At 46.9% G+C, this 14,014-nt stretch overlaps 1 pseudogene; it reads right to left on the reverse strand.

Moving 5' to 3' along the window:
* Positions 1 to 1,011: 1,011 nt before the first annotated feature.
* Positions 1,012 to 14,014, reverse strand: part of LOC119358991 — a 51,647-nt pseudogene continuing 38,644 nt past the window's right edge.

The following is a 14,014-nucleotide window of genomic DNA, read 5'->3' on the forward strand; positions in this document are numbered from 1 at the left end:
ATCTGGGTGAAAACTTGCCTTCGGCTTCTGCTAAGGCCGGCGGTGGCGGCGCTATCTGCGTCGTTCCCTTCTTGAAGGCATCGCCGTGGAGAAGTTCAAGGCCACTCTCTGCTACCTCCGGGGGAAACCCTAGATTGGATGATCGGATGACGGCGGCGCTCTGGTGTCGTTCCTCCCTTGGGGGAGTCATTTTTGGAGGTACACACGTGATCGAGGGACCAGAGGACGGATTCTTTGGTGGAGTGGTGCTTCATCCTACACACTGATGGCGACGGATCTTGACGGCGTGGCGCAGTGCAGATTCAGAGTTCGCTGTGGGAGGATGGCCTCGCGCAGGAGGACGGCGCTGTCGGGCGTCGTGGTGGCGTCGATGGCAGAGAGAGCTGGCACGGTACATGCAACAGTACAGCTCTGAAGATGGATTTGTGGCAGGTGGCTGCGGCGGCCTCATACCCGGCAGGTGTCCTGGTTGAGGAGTGCGCCGGACTGGTAGGTGCCCCATACCCGGCAGGCGTCCTGGTTGGAATCTCAGGTCTTAGATGTTTAGGTTTGGCTGCGATGTCTGTTTGGTATTAGGCCCAAACTATCTGCGCCCCTTCATCAATTGGATAGGTGTAGCGACAGTTGTTGCTTAGACGGTGGCTTTAGTTTTGCTATTGTATAGTTTTGTAAGATTTTATGATAATAATTAATAAAGTGGCCGTATGCATCGTCCAGATGCAGAGGCCGGGGGTCATCTTCCTTTTCTAAAAAAAAACGTGAAACGTTCTTATATTATGAGATGGAGGGAGTAGTCATTTTGCCCACTACAGAATATTCAGTTTTCTACAGGGATTAGAGCCATCGCAAGGGATAGGTTCGGAGCAGCTACTGCAACTATTTAGTTCAACGCGGTAGATATCCAGCAACACACTCTGGGTGGAGTATCAAACTGACAAGTTAGTAAGAACTAAGAACCAGTCTCATCATCTCGGGTAGGAGACGGCCGGTGAGTCAGGTATCCGCCCAAACTCAGTGAGACGGTATAGATGCGTTAGGCCATTCCCAGAGAACTTCATCCTCGTTCGGGGAAGATTCACCTTGATCTCTCGCCATTCTTCTGAAAACAGCAATCTGGGAAGCATAGCCAGGTTCGTCGCTCGAGCCGCCAACGCCACTGAACTCCACAGTGTAGTTGTGGCTTGCAGCGAGGCCAATAGCCCAGCGCTGGAACTGGGACCTCGTCCACTCGAACTTGTGGTCATGGTTGCGGAACTTGCAAGGTCCAGCGTTTTTCTCCTGCTCCTCTTCCTTGTTTGGCAAAGCTGACCTCTGGAGGATAGGGTTGTATTCGTAGTTGGGTGTTGAGACAATGAGCACCGCCGGACAGAATGAGCTCAATACAACGTTGCCGAATAAACTTGCTTGGTCCTCCTCCACATGCTCAATCACCTGCAGTTTACTTCGGTTAGTCAAAAAAAGTCCCTAAACAAAACCAACATACAAGAAATGTACAAGCATTTCCGGGTACATTTTATGTAGCATAGGTTACTGATTGCAAACGTCCTTCAGGTATGTTGTCTTTCACATAAAGGAACTAACTCCCGCGTTCACTCCTACAGTAATTCTACATCAAATCCACACCAGGAACTAACAGCCCATATGCCCAGATCAATTCTAGAACAAAACCAAGCCTAACGTTTTACATACATATAACAAAACCAAACAAGAAGATACAAACAGTTCAAAAGGAGTACTCGGCTACCTCAAGACAGCTGCCAATATCAAACCCATATAAGCGAGAATCAAAATCTGTTACTGATCCATGATAGAGCACAGCTGTTGGAACACTAGTTTGTAACAAGAGTTTCTTGCTAAGCTTCTGATGAAGGCTCTGCAATGTCAGATAGAGGTGAAACAAATCCAAATATAAATCATTACAAACAACAACAACAAAGCCTTTAGTCCCAAACAAGTTGGGGTAGGCTAGAGGTGAAACCCATAAGATCTCGCAACCAAATATAAATCATTGAAAAGGAAAAAAATGGTTCAAAGAGTAAACAACTATTTGAGCATGACTTTGAACCTTTCCCGCTCTCGTAAGACCCTTTCGAGAAATATCAACACCAACAATTTTTTCAAGGGTTGTTGGATGCTCTAACAGTGAATCGAGAAGACTACCAGATCCACAACCAAAATCAACCTGAAAAATTCAGCTTTAATAGTGACAAGCCAATACTTGTAAATAAGGAACTAGGATGAAAGTAATATTCACCAATGTTGTAGCATGCAGCTGGTTGATGTGCCGAACAGCAAATTCAACTCTCTGTTTAGATAAAGCAGGATTGAACAAGGCCTTCTCCATTCTATCTTCTAAAGGTTCAGTTACTTGCAACACCTTTACGGAGAACTCCAAGACGCAGCTGTCTGCAAAGATGTTCAAATGTAGGAAGGATGTTGAATCCCAATTCCAACAATCATAGATAACTGTCAGATTGAGCTATTGATATAGGTAGCTCACCTCTAGATATCTTGGAAAGGTCCAGTGACAACTCACTAGCTGCAGCGAGGCTCAAATCCCTATCAGACAGTTGATCTACAAAGCATGCACTTTGATTAACTGAGAGTTGAGTTGCACATGATTCAAGCTGATTCCTAACAGCTCCAGCCCCTATCTCAAACTCAAACTCATTATTGACTTCTAGGAGATATCTCGTTCTGCTGTCCTTCATAAACAGGTGAACACTGTAGCTTATGCAAGCCAACGATCTATGGGACGGAAAAACACCAGAATCTTGACCATCAACGTCTGTTAAAAAATGCACTGCTTTCAAGCTGCTGATATGATGTATCCATAGAAAAGTATCCAACTGCGCTGCATGTTCTTGAATGACCACCACTTGTCTTGCCATAGACAGATAAGCACATTGCAAATTCTTGTAAAAATATATTTGGATATATCGTGAGGCCATCAGTGCTCTTAGGAAGATAGAGCTTCTCCACAGGCGTGTTCAGCTGCTTAAAATAACGATTGAACCAAATCAAGACCTTCAACGCAGAATTCTGAATAGGACCAGTTTCCTTGCTCCAGCTATAATCTGTGGAATACTCTAGTAAAAGCTCCCTCTTCTTTGAATATATTTTGACAGAGCACTTGAACATGTCTGGGTTTTCCTTGGCAATCCTTCCATCATTTGCGCACTGATCTCCAGCGGTTGCTTTTGGTGACCCCATCTCTTCAGAGCCCACAGCTGTTCCTAAGACATTACAGGATGCACTTACCCCATTGGCAGCGAAATGGGGTTCTGATAGCCTCTGGAGGCGACAGAAAGAACAAAGGAGATCTCGTGGAGAGGGGCCTTTCCAACTGGTACGAGTATAAACACACGGAAGCTCTGCCACAAGAATCGAGTCCTTGGAGATCTTGTAAATTCCATCAGGTAATTTTCGCAGAAGAATCCTGAGGATCCAAAAGCATGTTACATAAACAAAATATAAAATATGGCGAGAAAGAGTAGTTCCTACAAGACAGAGAAAAACAGTCTCAAAATCGAAGATAACTAGAACACAATGGAGAGAAATTGATGAATGACCGGCATCTACAGCTAGATTACGATTCCCTATAGATCGTTAGCTGGTGTATCACTTATTCATAGAAGATTGCAGTTTTGCTGCAAACACATAGCATACAAGTGAAATCGTCAACAAGCTTGTACCTGTAATAGGTACATAGATTGACATGATCAGTTTGAAGTTCTGTATCTCTCCTTGTGTATCCAACATTTGCCAAAACTGCATCTCCATAAATTGTTTGGCCAGAAATGTAGGAAGCTCGCTTATTTATTACGCAGTTCATATTGCGATCTCCACGATCATCCACCAATTGTTTTGATAAATCAGAAACAAATTGTACATCCGGAGCTGGGAAAAAAAACCTCATCTCAGAAGATGCTTTGTCAACTGTTCTGCAGTAAGAAAAATGCTTTAAACTGTCAGCACAACCAATTTGCTGTAAAGGTTCAGAAATCAAGACTTCACCAATCACAGACTCTGTACTGACCTTGAGACAAGGACATGAGATGAATCAGTTGCAGAGAGCTTCGATGCTATATCACCCATGTAATGTTCATTCTCTCATATATTAAGGCTTACCATCTTAGGTTCATCATCCAACACACATGGAATAAGAACTGCTTCTACTCTTATGGGATCTGAAATACCAGACCAGCGCTGAAGTGCCAAATCAACAGCCTCAGGGGAATAAGGCCTTTGAATCTGAATCCAAAAGTTTCTGTTACTAACAGATACACCAAGAGATTGTTTGGCAGCATTATAGATCATTGAAAGAACCAAGAGAGGATCAAATTCTGCCTTAGGGTCAATAACTTTACACAATGTATGGACCTTAACATCACAAGCAACAATGGCTGAAATAGGTAGCTTTCCAAGGAGGCCCCCAGTCTTCTGAGTGTCACACTCAAGTGCCCAACAAGAGGATGAGATGATGCGGGGAAGTTCTGAAATGAAGCATAGAAGCCATGTTAGAATAGGTATTGTTGGAAATATTAGCACTTTCTCGATTAATCTAATTGACGAGTAGACAGTAAACATGGCAAATACGGTATGCATCTCATACCGATATTTAAGCATGTGAGCACATACAGTACATAGAATCGAACCATCTATGAACATCATATATACGGCTAGCACACGAACGAGCAAATAGGGGATGAACGACTCATACCCTCCGGTTGGCCAGGCCAACATGGCGGCGGCAGCAGCAGCCTCGGCATCAGCCAATGCCTTCTTCTTGGCGATTTCGTCGTCAGCCATGGAGTCGATGTAGAGGAAGTAGTGAAAGCAAAGGCGGACGAAGACGGGGACGGATCGGGAGCAGCCGCGTCGAGACGCTCCCCAAAAACCTTATTGCCGTTCTCCCGGGCAGGATCTTGAACGACAGGGTTCCGGAGGCACCTGCTCTCCCGACCAACCGTGCACGCGGTCGTCGGGATGGGATCGCTGGAGACAGCTCAGTGAGAGGAACAGTAGATGACGGCTAGGGTTGTACGATAGGGAGTGAGTGAACTGAGTTAGGGTTCACTCCACTAGCCAACGCCTTCTTATATAGGCCTTTGAGTAGATGGGCCTGGGCTCAGGCCCATGACCGAGTCTGCGAACAGCCCACGGTCCAACGTCTCGGACAGTGGCACTTTCGTAAGCGACTCGTTAATTAATACAAGATCAATTAACCATTCTTGACCGGAAAAAATAAGCTTCGGCTCGGCTCATTCCCGCAACCCGTGGCGCGCGCGCGCTTCGTGACGAGGCGAGCGGCGGAAAAGGAGGAGCGCGCGTGTGCCGCTCCTACTCCCAAGCTCCCAATAGCAAGTGATGGAGCAACCCTTATAAAGAGGTCTCACTCTTCTTACTGTAGCAGTATGGTACTAAACTTCCCACACTTCCCACCACTTGTCGTACACATGCATGGGCCTTAGAGATTAACCAGGGATTATTGTCTTATATGAGCCTAAGCCCATCCATAATCCAACAACCCCCACCAGATCTCGAGGCACATAAGTTTGTCAACTGTTCCAAACAATGTTTGATATACCAGAATTTTTAGTGGAGACTGTTAAATTGAACTTCCACCTAAAGCAATGGGATTAGACTTCTTCACAAACTGAACAATGGACTATGCCTTGAATTGTCAGTTTGGCGTGTAGAAGTTTCGCCCATTGTCAGCTGATATGTGGCTGCCGAAGGCTAAACCCCACGGGTGGAGCTTCTTAGTCATACTCCGTACCTTCTCATGAGCTTCCTAGATATCACCCAATCTCATAGACTGTGACCAGCAGTCGGGCTCACATAGGTGTGTGTTCCTTCAAAGAATGCTCTGTAGGTTAGCATCTTGCTTACATAAGCTTTGGAACACATTAAGACAAAAGTCAGCCAGCCTTATAGAATTGAGAGTATTATTGCATCTCCAACGGAGTGGATTAATTAAGGATACTCTCCTCAGTTGACCGCTGGATTGTTGTCCTGGGTCCTAATTCACGGGATCTCCGATCACATAGGTTGGGTTACCCACATGGCAACTTACGTGGGTCTCATACCCATCTCCCTCGATGCATTTTCTATCACAATCCGTGATACCCTTTTGTAAAAGGGTCTGCCAGATTCTTAGCCGTCTGGATATAATCCAACCCTATTACTCCGGAGTTTCTTGATTTTCTGACAGATTTTAATCTTCTTCTTATGTGCTTTGTGGATTTCAAGTTGTCCTTTGAACTCTTAGCCTTGGCAATCACTGTTTGATTGTCACAGTTCATAAGGACAGCGGGGACTGGTTTATCAACCACCGACAAATCCATCAAAAGCTCTCGAAGCATTCTGCTTCGACACATGATGTGTCCAATGCTTTGAGTTCCGCTTCCATAGTCGATCTTGTTAAGATCGTCTGCTTGCAAGACATCCAGGAAACAGCACCGCCACCAAGTGTGAAGACATATCCACTTGTGGCTTTCATCTCATCAGCATCAGATATCCAATGTTAGGACCCCGATTCCAAGTCACATCGATCTAGCCGGTAACACCTCATAACACTTTGCGGCCTCACGCACGGTATTCCCACGGGTGACGCCTTATCATGGCCTGGGACCGTTTGCGCCTTTTGGCTCACATATATGATAGTGTCGCTAGCATCCATATGACAGAGAACCCGGGCCGACATGGCTAGTCGTGAACCCAAAGCGGCACTAACCTATGGGAACAGGCATACATGAATCACATCGAGCATGTCGGTCAGCAGCGTGTGAATCCGGGCTGTAGCACTGGCTAACAGGACTCCGGGAACCCGGGCTGTAGCAGGCTAGGCAGGACTTCGGATGTCACCGCGTGACATTTCCCCGAAGGGACAGACACAGGAACGAAGTGAAACACATGTCGGCCAGTCAAGTGTTCTGAGCAGTAGTGCTGGGCTAGCAGGACTCCGGTGAACCGGGCTGTAGCGGACTACTATGGCTCATGGAAGCACTAGACTACATTTCCCCATAAGAGAGCTGCCAAGGATAAACAACTAGATTGTCGGATCCCACACATACCAAGCATTTCAATCATACACACAATATGCTCGATATGTGTAAATACAACATAGCATCACAACATAACTCTACGACTCAAACATTTATTCATTAGGCTCCGAGGAGCGAGATATTACAAACATGGGTCTCATGACCCAACAATCATAGCATACAAATCAAAGCACACGCGGAAGCTTAACATGTCTGAGTACAGACATCTACAAATGAAAAAGGCTAAGAAGCCTGACTATCTACCAGATCCTGCCGAGGACACAAGATCGTAGCTGAGGTATCAAGCTAAACGTCGAAGCCCACGCGGAACTACTAGCGAGACTGAAGTCTCTCTGCAAAACATAAATTAAGCAAACGTGAGTACAAAAGTACTCAGCAAGACTTACATCAGAACTAGCTACATATGCATCGGCATCAACAAAGGGATGGTGGGGTTTAACTGCAGCAAGCCAGCTTTGACTCAGTAGCTAACCTAAACTACGACTGCAAGCAACTCTTTTGAGGTGGCGCACACGAGTCCACATATTCACCATATCAATACACCACTACGGATCCGCTCCCGTCTCCCTACGAGAAGGCCATCCATAGCACTCACGCTTATCTTGCGAGTTTTAGAGTATCCACTTTCACTTGTCTATGAACTATGCAAGGGGTCCAAGTTTCCATATCCGAGGAATCCGGCTATTCGAATAGATAATGATAACCCTACATGGGTGTACTTCTTCACACACGCTCCCACCACTTATCACCATATACACGTCATGTATCTCGGCAACCTTCAAGCGGAAGCCTGGCGAGGGTGTCGGCCACGGCCTACCTAAACACTCAAGTCTCTAGTCCAGGTTTATTGCCTATCCAGGTTCCATCCGCAGGGAGTCCGGCCGAGGTTTCCACATACGGCCCTGAACGATGTGAACAGGGTTCCCGAGACACCAAACGGGCGCCCGGTACACCGTGCCATGGTGTATCTACCGCATCATAGCCCACCCCTAGGGTCAGCACTACGCACGGCCGCCAACACATAACCTACAAACACCAGAAACTAGTTGCAACTCCTGGACAGAGTACTAGGGTGATTAAGAAGCCGAGAGGGTCAATTAAGGATCCCAATGAGTGGTAGTAGATGTTCATGGATCACAGACACAAAACTCAGTTCTTGAGGATGGTTTCAATGAGACAACCCACCATGTACTCCTACATGGCCTCTCACTGCTACCTTTACCAAATCGTGTTCACACACTTAGCTCACACACAGTAGGACATGTTCACACACCTCCGATTCATCCCCGATGAATCAGACCTGACACAACTCTATGCAATAGCAGGCATGACAAACAAGCATGAATGAGTAGGCACATCAGGGCTCAAACAACAACTACTCATGCTAGTGGGTTTCATCTATTTACTGTGGCAATGACAGGTCATGCAGAGGAAAAGGGTTCAACTACCGCAGCATGTAACAGTTGAATCGTTGTTGTCCTAATGCGGTAAAAGAGAGCAGGAGCGAGAGAGTAGGATTGTATCGGAATGAACAAGGGGGTTTTGCTTGCCTGACACTTCTGAAGATAATATAGTTCTTCATCGGTGTCATCGATCACGTCGTCGGAAACATCGTCGTCTGAGAGGGGACGGTTAGCGGCAAATAGAGAAGGACACAATAAATGCAATGCAACAATATGATGCATGAATGTGACATGGCAATATGCTGTTGATTGGCCTAATGCAACTAGCAATCATATTAAATGAAGTTGGTTTGAACCAAGGGTTCAAATTCAAACTCCATATGTGCTTATTTAAATGTCAATTATGCAAATTGCCCTGTACAGCAACCCTAGGTTGTTCAAACATGCATGCAAATGCCATAAACGGATTCCTTGAATTTTTCTGATAATTTTTCATATATAATTTATTTCATTCTGAGTTATAGATAATTTTCTATGAATTTTAGAAGTTTTGGCTATTTTCTGGAATTAAATAAATCATTTAGATTTATTTAAAAATACAGAAAAGCATTTACTGCATCAGCCTTGCATCATGCTGACGTCATTTGGTCAACAGACGCAGTCCAGGTCAAACCTGACCAGTGGGACCCACTGGTCAGTGACCCAGTGCTGCCTAGGGTCACAGACAGGTGGGGCCCGGTCAACGGACACGTCAGCATAGTCAAAACTGCACGTGGGGCCACTGCAATTAGCTTAACCTTAATCTATTTTAGTTAGCCGGTTAGTTAGGCGGTGGGGCCCGGCTGTCAGTGGCTTAGAGGCTTAGTTAGCGGGGTGTTTAATCCCCAAACAGTGGCTATCACCGGCGGCTAATCGCCGACGTAACCAGGACGAGGCGACGTTGCCCGCCCGGCCAACTCCGGCGACGGGAGCAAGCGGGGCTGGTCTCATTGGAACGGCCGCGATGCGGCGCGTCCAACGATGGTGATTGCAGGGGTTGGGGCGGCCGAAGACGATGACGAGGAGCTCGGCCGCGGCGGCCGGCGTTCGGATGTGCGCGGGAGCACGGCTGCGCTGTGTAAACGGGCGAGGCAAAGCACTAGAGATGCTCTATGCGGTGCAGCGAGCTCGGTGGACACGCGCCCGGGACCAAATGGTCATCGGAGCGTCGGTGGCGGCGAGCGCAGGCGGCAGCGGAGTTCGGTCGTCGGCGAAACGGCGACTATGGCGTGCAACCGAGAAAACAGGGAGGGAGAGAAGGAGGAGCAGCTCATGGCGGTTGCAGTAGGCGTCGAAGTGGGCTCGGGGAAGGCCGGAGCTGAGCGGGGCGGCGAGGCGAATCTCCGGCGGCCGAGGAGGGGAAAAGCGGCGGGGGTGGCGCTTCGGGGCCCTTCCGGTAGCTTGGCTCAGTGAGGAGGTAGGGAACGAGGTGGCGGAGCTCGAGGATAGCTCGGGGCGGCTCGGGGAACACGGTGGACGCGGTGACGGAAAGCGGTGGCGACGGTCTCGCTCGGCCGTGCGCGTGAGAGAGAGCAGAGGAGGGGAGGGGGTCCAGAGCAAGAGGGGAGAGACGCAGGGGGTCAAGGGCGTCTCCGTGGCACGTTCAGAAGAGCCGGGGCGTCGCGGTGGAAGCAGGAGCTGGCGCGCGCGCGACGAGCACGCGCCCTGTCTACTGGCACGGGGAGGAAGACGACAGAGGGGGCTGCGGTGGTGGGTTGGGCCGGTGAAGCTAGGCCGGCAACAGGTAGGTGGGCCGAGGTAAGTCCAGGTAACTCTCTCTCTCTGTTTCTGTTTTTTTGTTCTGTTTGTTTTTATTTTATCTTTGCCACTGCTTTTAAAATTCAAAACAGTTTCAAAAACAGTGTCAATTATCCTCTAATAATTTCATGTTGCAAAATGGACTTTTCCAAATGCACATAAAATATATCAGAGGTATTTGGAGATATATCATATATATATTTGGGTATATTTCCAAATTCAAATAGGATAGTGATTTAAATTCAGTGCCCAAAATATTCCACAAAAATGTTCCCTATTTTTGGTTTCGTCTCAAAGCCTTGCCAAAAATTAACAAACATTTATGAAGGCATTTTGGAAACAATGAATGCAATTTAAAGGGTTCTTGCCCTTCTTTTAAATTGATTTCTGAGGCTTTCACTTTCCTCATTTCAAGTTTCTTGAAATTAACAGGATGCATGATGCTCACTGATGCAACTATCTCCAAACAATTCTAGGGCTGTGACAACTCACCCCCACTAAACAAGAATCTTGTCCCGAGATTCAAGACGGGAGGTACGAAGACAGAGGGGGTACAAACTAACATGATCTTCATGATCCATTGCTTCAGATCGATCTTGGCGTCCTTCCTTTCAAGATCTTCATCCAACACGATGACGACAGACAGGAACTCTACCAGAATCGATCTTCTCGAAGATCGGGCAACTCAAGATCAACTCTTAGGGTGAGATATAAAACTTCTCTTGAGCTGAGACACGAAACATACATTCGGGGGGATGGGGTGTAACAGATGACGAAGGTCCACTAAGTAGGCAACAAATCCACGCTCGATCACGACGTAGCGAGGAGTTAACTGCCATGATTCCACAACGGGGCACCTTGGGGAAGGTGACTCGTAGATCTATCACCTTAAGTGGCAAAAAGAATTACTTTTGATACAGAGATCAATGAAACTCTCTACACCAGCCTAAGACAAATCACCAACAGACATTTGGCAGAGTTCAAAGGAATGGCATACCCGGGCTCGAATGGGTGATGTGGACTACCTTGTTGAAGACAACACAACGAATGATTTTTGCTTATCACCGGAAATGGATGGGACTCATGGTAAGTACACTTCTGAAGATGATCCTTCTTCGGCAATTGAGAATGGCAGCCCATGGGAAACTGGCACAATGGCCATGCAAGCTGGAAACAAAATGCTAATGTTGGAAATGTTCCAACCATCATATCTGCCTGAGATTCAGATCTGGTTGATAACATGATATTTCAGACAACATGCCTGGAAAGAAGGGTTGCAACACAAATTGACGAGATGACGTTGCAAGATTCTCAGGGAATGAACTACGATAGCAAGCTCCAAAACATGAGCAGGTTTTGCTACAACATGTGAACACGCTGTCCCAGACAAGCATGACCACACAGTAGTCTTATAATAAAACACTACCGAGTTCAGGTTGGGAACCATCATCGAGGATATCGAAGTCCTTGTGCACTTATCGATGAACTTCTTATCCTTGAGCAAGTCAATCAGTGGCTTGGTGTGCTAGGAACACATATAGAATGGAGGCGGCCAACCTATCAAACCATAGGGCAGTTAGCACGTGCATGACTAACTTGGGATGATTCCAGAGGAGGCAAAATAAACTTTCTCGAATTCACGGCGGCAACTGAAGGAAATATGCCCTAGAGGCAATAATTATTTATTTCCTTATATCATGATAAATGTTTATTATTCATGCTAGAATTGTATTAACCGGAAACATAATACATGTGTGAATACATAGACAAACATAGTGTCACTAGTATGCCTCTACTTGACTATCTCGTTAATCAAAGATGGTTATGTTTCCTAACCATGAACAATGAGTTATTATTTGATTAACGGGATCACATCATTAAGTGAATGATCTGATTGACATGACCCATTTCATTAGCTTAGCACCCGATCGTTTAGTATGTTGCTATTGCTTTCTTCATGACTTATACATGTTCCTATGACTATGAGATTATGCAACTCCCGTTTGCCGGAGGAACACTTTGTGTGCTACCAAACGTCACAACGTAACTGGGTGATTATAAAGGAGCTTTACAGGTGTCTCCAAAGGTACATGTTGGGTTGGCGTATTTCGAGATTAGGATTTGTCACTCCGATTGTCGGAGAGGTATCTCTGGGCCCTCTCGGTAATGCACATCACTTAAGCCTTGCAAGCATTGCAACTAACGAGTTAGTTGCGGGATGATGTATTACAGAACGAGTAAAGAGACTTGACGATAACGAGATTGAACTAGGTATTGGAATACCGACGATCGAATCTCGGGCAAGTAACATACCGATGACAAAGGGAACAACGTATGTTGTTATGCGGTCTGACCGATAAAGATCTTCGTAGAATATGTAGGAGCCAATATGAGCATCCAGGTTCCGCTATTGGTTATTGACCGGAGACATGTCTCGGTCATGTCTACATTGTTCTCGAACCCGTAGGGTCCGCACGCTTAAGGTTACGATGACAGTTATATTATGAGTTTATGCATTTTGATGTACCAAAGTTTGTTCGGAGTCCCGGATGTGATTACGGACATGTCGAGGAGTCTCGAAATGGTCGAGAAATAAAGATTGATATATTGGAAGCCTATGTTTGGATATCGGAAGTGTACCGGGTGAAATCGGGATTTTACCGGAGTACCGGGAGGTTACCGGAACCCCCCCCCCCCGGGAGCTATATGGGCCTTAATGGGCCATAGTGGAAGAAGAGGAGAGGCAGCCAGGGCTTGGGCCGCGCGCCCCTCCCCCCTAGTCCGAATAGGACAAGGAGAGAGGCGGCCGGCGCCCTCCTCCTTCTCTCTCTCTCTTTTACACCTCATGAATCCTATTCCAACTAGGATTGGGGGAGAAGTCCTACTCCCGGAGGGAGTAGGACTCCTCCTGGCGCGCCCCTCATGGTCGGCCGGCCTCCCCCCTTTAGTCCTTTATATACGGAGGCAGGGGCACCCCAGAGAAACACAAGTTGATCCACGTGATCATAATCTTAGCCGTGTGCGGTGCCCCCTTCCACCATAGTCCTCGATAATATTGTAGCGGAGTTTAGGCGAAGCCCTGCTGCAGTAGTACATCAAGATCGTCACCACGCCGTTGTGCTGACGGAACTCTTCCCCGACACTTTGCTGGATCAGAGTCCGGGGATCGTCATCGAGCTGAACACGTGCTAAAACTCGGAGGTGCCGTAGTTTCGGTGCTTGATCGGTCGAGCCGTGAAGACGTACGACTACATCAACCAAACGCTTCCGTTGTCGATCTACTAGGTATGTAGATCACACTCTCCCCTCTCGTTGCTATGCATCACCATGATCTTGCATGTGCGTAGGGAAATTTTTGAAATTACTACGTTCCCCAACAGTGGCATCCGAGCCAGGTTTTATATGTTGATGTTATATGCACGAGTAGAACACAAGTGAGTTGTGGGCGATATAAGTCATACTGCTTACCAGCATGTCATACTTTGGTTCGGCGGTATTGTTGGATGAAGCGGCCCGGACCGACATTACGCGTACGCTTACGCGAGACCGGTTCTCCCGACGTGCTTTGCACATAGGTGGCTTGCGGGTGACAGTTTCTCCAACTTTAGTTGAATCGAGTGTGGCTACGCCTGGTCCTTGCGAATGTTAAAACAGCACCAACTTGACAAACTATCGTTATGGTTTTGATGCATAGGTAAGATTGGTTCTTGCTTAAGCCCGTAGCAGCCACATAAAACTTGCAAC

The sequence above is a fragment of the Triticum dicoccoides genome, chromosome 2A, assembly GCF_002162155.2.
Source record: "Triticum dicoccoides isolate Atlit2015 ecotype Zavitan chromosome 2A, WEW_v2.0, whole genome shotgun sequence".
Taxonomy (NCBI): domain Eukaryota; kingdom Viridiplantae; phylum Streptophyta; class Magnoliopsida; order Poales; family Poaceae; genus Triticum; species Triticum dicoccoides.